The sequence below is a fragment of the Oryza sativa genome, chromosome 8, assembly GCF_034140825.1.
Source record: "Oryza sativa Japonica Group chromosome 8, ASM3414082v1".
In the NCBI taxonomy this organism is placed as follows: domain Eukaryota; kingdom Viridiplantae; phylum Streptophyta; class Magnoliopsida; order Poales; family Poaceae; genus Oryza; species Oryza sativa.
In genome coordinates, this window is record NC_089042.1 from 21,924,500 (window position 1) to 21,930,040 (window position 5,541).

Consider the following 5,541-nt stretch of genomic DNA (forward strand, 5'->3'; position numbering starts at 1 on the left):
CTATTACAAGAGAATTACACTTGGAATATAACGGCTATCAAATAACTTCTGTAAAATACTATAACTAGTACAATAAATATATCCTAATATGAATTTACTATCGCTATTTTTCATCATTACCGAATGAGAAAATCCAAGACATACCATTGACAAGCATCCAATTTTAAGAAATAATATCGATAAGTATAAATTCTATGAAATGTCAGTGTATAAGCGACTTTGTTCCATAAATATCATCGCCGTTAGGGTTCGGCCCACTCTACCCCATTAAATGCATTGTTTATCCTATACCACTTAATTAACGAAGGAGTTGCTAACGGAAACCTAACGGTGATGGTATTTTTGGAACAAAGTCACATGTACAATAGTATTTCAATCAGTGTTCGCCTTTACCATGGTCTACACGGTCTAGTCCACGTTTAACCGTTAGACAATGTGTTATCGTCTAGTTTAGAGACTAAACCGTGAATTAGACTGTTTGACCATCTAGATGGTTAAAGATAGTACTAGATTGTCTAGACCATAAAATTAACTACCATTTAAATTATGGTATAGGCAATGGACCAATGTATTTTTTGTGCGTCATGAACTAAAACCTCGTCCAAGGTCCATATGGCCTAGGGTTTTGACATTATTCCAAACCCCTCTCCTCTGCACTAAACCTTGCACTTCCATGAAGTCGCATGCCTCTCCTCTACTAGTCGCTGCCGTGGATCTTGCTTCCCCATCTCTCCAGCCTATGGCTCTATGCGAGTGGTTCCGCACATCACAGCCGCTAGTTCTCCAATATTATATGAAGCATGACAAGTGTATTTACATGTGTGCCAAAAAAATATGCTAATGGTACATTTTTTTATATAGTCTAGAATCTAAACCATGGGTCATCATCTGTCTAAGCGTCTAGCAACATTATATTTTATAGAACTCACACTGATCAATAGCATATTTAATTTCTTATAATTGAACACTTGTAAATAGCATTTCTCGAATTTTCTTATTATTACGGAAGCACCGTATATATATCTCATCTCATAGCAAATTAACACTGGCAACTCGCGACTGCCCTCCCCATGCTTATCCAGAACAAAACGCGGTTTAGAGCATCAATGATTAGCACCCAAAATATCGACTGTAAGTACAGATTAAAAGGATTCTGGCTAGCTAAGCTAGGGCACTAGGCTAAAAGCTATTAGTGAAAGCTTAACAAGAAATGCATGGAATTTCGCCGCATCTAAACCAACAAAAGAGAGAGCTAGCCCAGCTGCCTGCCTGCCTAATCTTATTAATCTTTCTTTTGGTGGATCGTCGCATCATTTGACATCACTAATGCTATATATACACCGGATCTGGTTCTCTGCCTGGAGGAGGAAGCATCATTAGTGGATATATGATTCACCAAACCTCTCGCTCACACCTCGCCGGCGATTAGTAGTGCTCCTCGACGTCATCGTGCAACTCAGGTAGAGTAGATCCCATTTGTCTCCTCTCCTCCTTTCTCAAGATGCCAAATTATGGGGCATGAACGTACTGTGCCGTGCTTTGCAGCTTGCAAGGTTAGGTGCAAGTGCAACCAATTCTCTGCATGCATGTTAAATTGAAGTTACTGTGCAGTGTAATTAATTACAGTGTTCAGAGAAAAGTTAATGATATCAAATCTGGTGCAATATTCTCCCTGACATCATCTCATCCTAACAGTTCTTCCACTCTCTGAGAAATGACATCCTTTGTTGCTACGGTTGCCAATCCTGGAAAAGTTAAGTCGCTCTACAATGGCTTATTTTAAGATCAAGATGATGCATCTTGCAAAGGAGCCATTAGTTAAAGGTTGTAGGGAAGTATAGTACATGATCTGATGGTGATACTCTCAAGTGATAAGAATGATTAGATAATTGAGTAGGCCCTACCATGCAACACAACATCTTCACCGGAAAGAGAGGTAGATACATACAAAGGGGAATGCATCATATCACGCATTTCTAGACGTACTAATATTTAAACAACATTTTCTTTTGGAAATAAACATCAGAACAGGTGAATGGTGGGATTAATCAAGCAAAAACACGCAATTTGCTCCAATAACTAAGCAATGAAATGGAAGGTATGATACCGACGTATTCTTCTGCAAGACAAATGGCTAGAGTAGTGAGTGACAGTCCCCTTCTTCAAATGCATACATCCCTGTCGAACGCTTCAGGGTCTTCAGATAGTCTTCACTGCACCATATCCAGCAAAAGCGTCCACTAATGCTGATTTCGCTATAAAAACAACAGGAGTTTGTGATTACTGATTAGGACCGTGCTTAATTTCTTGAAACTAGGTTATTGCAATCCCTCGTGTGCAATGCGAGTTTTTTTTTTTTTGTCTGTCGACCTGAACTCTGAATTGAAGTATGTGCTTTGCTTGGCAGCTGCCTCGTGTAGCCGTCTGCTCTGAATGCATTGTGTAATGTGATTTGGTGATAAGCGGAGATCGCGCGTGCCTCGTATGGTAATTTGACACATGAGAGATTCAGGGAATTTTACGCCTTTTGCAACCCTGCGCCCTTGCCAGCTGATTGATAGACCGAAGGCATTCGGTTCCGGAGTTTCCTATGAAATTTACTCACATCTGCGCATATATATGCCGGCACGGCGCGCATTTGTGATTTGACTCCTTGAATTTGCTCAGAGACACATGATTCCTTTCAGCCCATAACCTAATCAAAGACTCCATTCGGAAATTTAGTTCACTAGAGACGCGTGAGAGAAAGTTAATTAAACGAGACTCTAATTTGGTCTTGTGCCTTTTGGCAGAGACCAAAGCCGTAAAACATTTTAAAAGTTTTACTGAATTTTTTCTTAAATTTCAAATATTCTTGACTGGAAAGAATAATATTCTACCATGGTGAGTACAAAAGATCTGTAAAAAAGAATAGCGAGTTGAAAAGGAGAAGTTTTTGTGATTAAGTTTTCACCTGATCTTATTAGCTGATGCCAGGACGAAGGGTTACCGATAGGTTTTCAAAAAAAGGGGACTTCCTGGGTTAGCTCGAAAACATAAATCACTTGGTTTTTTGGTCAAGCTCAAAAAAATTCAAAATAAATTTAAAGTTTTTGACAAAATTTGACTGGATTTTACTGAGAGCCAATAATTTTTACAAAACTGAAAAACCGTTGACCCCTATTTTTTGTTAAGGAATGGTTGGGTGAACCCTGCTGTCAGATTCTTATCCAACCTTGGCTAGCTTGTTTTTTTTTAAGATTTAGTACAATGTTGCAATACATATACGTTTAATAATTAGAACACATAAATGGTTTCAACTTTATAGTGTTGGTAGAATTATTTTGATTTGAAGCCACTATCAAAAAAATACCAATTACACACGTACATACATACATTAAAAAGTATTTGTATTACTAAAGGTTGTCTGTTTTTGGCACTATCAATGTATTGTTATGGAATCTTTTGAACGACTCGTGTTGTTATGGAATCAATCCAAAATAACCCATAGTCATAGTTTCAAAAAAAATAACCCATAGTCTTGTGGCAGTAGTGAAAGGAGACTAGTGCCAGTGTCTTCCTTATCATACAAGACCTTTTTTTTTCTCAGGTTCAGGTAATATCCAATTTAATCCTACAAGAAATACACAACTAGATTATGGCAAGTAAGCACGAGAAACCTTGGAATTATCTTGATCTCATAGCCAGTCCTCAAGGCTGCAGCCCTGCACCTAAGATTTTGAGGACCCTGTGCGAAGAAATACAAAATGAAGCCCTACGTACGGTTCGAGAAACACAAATAACCATAATGCATTTTGGTTCCATTATATAACTGCGTGTTTTTTTTTACATAACTGGGAAATATGATAGGCAATCACAATGATGAAGGGGTACGTAAACATTAATCGTACTCACCGATATCCTCGTAACTTCCAAAAATCATCATCCGTCTGGTATTTTTTCGAAATAAAATCTGCAATTATATAGTATATCCTTATATTTAATCTTCTCCAAAACATCAGTTTCAAGTGCAATTGTCGCTAATCCATTGAGTCTTTTTTTGTCACAGAATTACACAATAGGACTTTTTTGTTCTGCAGATGCAACGGTCACAGGAATAGTTAACTAAATTCTGTATGCAACAATGGCATTAGGAAACAGTCCATCCATCTCACGAACTTCAGAATGTCAAGAGGACCCATGTCTTCCTGGGATGAATCTTGGAGGAACTTTAACTCCACATATAATTCTTTGTCGTTAAGTGCATCCTCAAGATGACAACAAGAACACAATTTATGCGAAGTAAACAAAAAAAAAGTATTTTCGAGCCTTGGTTGCCAAGGATTTCGCTTCACTGCTTATTGTTGGATCATTATCTCTATGAGATAATTAGAACAAAGCTTCTTTTTATTTTCTGCTTTTGAAATCTTAGGGCCGTTTGGTACAGCTCTAGCTCGGGAGTTCAACCAGACAGTTTCAGCTCTATCTAAAATGGGAGCGGAGGTGGATGGAGTGCTCTCACGAAATGAACTAGAGAGATGGAGTTGGGTTTGGACTGCTCCACAACTCCACTCCATACCCAACTCCTGGAGCTAAATTCAGAAGTTGGGACTCTACCAAGCATACCCTTATAGCCTTAATCTATCAACATGACTCTCCCAACGAGCATATTCCAATTATTTGAGAGTCAATCCTGATACTGGCAAATCCTTCCTCCGTCTTTTGCGCATCTCTTAGTTCTTAGGGACATGCACCATACTCTTTGTAGCTCATGTACCTTCCTTCTCTGCAGCATGCTACTGTACATGCTGATTGCATCATGTTATCTTCTACTCCCTCTGTTTCAGGTTATAAGACGTTTTGACTTTTGTCAAAATCAAATTGTTTTAAGTTTGACTAAGTTTATAGACAAATATAGTTTTATTTATAATACTAAATTAGTTTCATCAAATCAATAATTGAATATATTTTCATAATAAATTTATATTGGGTTGAAAATATTACTACTTTTTTTTACAAACTTAATAAACTTAGAGCAGTTTAATTTTAACTAAAGTCAAAACGTTTTATAGCATGAAACGGAGGGAGTAATATATTGATACACGCATGCGTGTCACTTGTGCGTTGGCGAAAAAAAAAGTCCTAATTGTTGCCTCCCTCTCCTCCTGTAAAGGAGGCATGCCACAGGTTAGCAATTGCTGGGTACTCCTCCAGCTAGCAAGGATGGCATTATGCATGTACCTGTAGTTCCCACTCATTTCTCCTGCTGCTTCCTCCAGGAGATTAGCTTGCTCTTCCCCTGAGATGACACCATTTAATTTGACAGTGACTGATTGCTGGTTTAAGATGCTACTAACCCATTACCACTAGAAAAGGAGAAAGAAACAATAATGGAGCTATAAGCAAAGTCGTATTTATTCATCAGGCTCTGCTTTTGCTTATCCAATATTGCTAGCTAGGCTTGCAAACCAGCTAGCTTTGGCGCCTCTTGGTTTAGCTTCTGCGAGCTCATGATGGCCAAATCTTTGATGCAGGCAAAAGCGAGAGCCATATCATATGGTA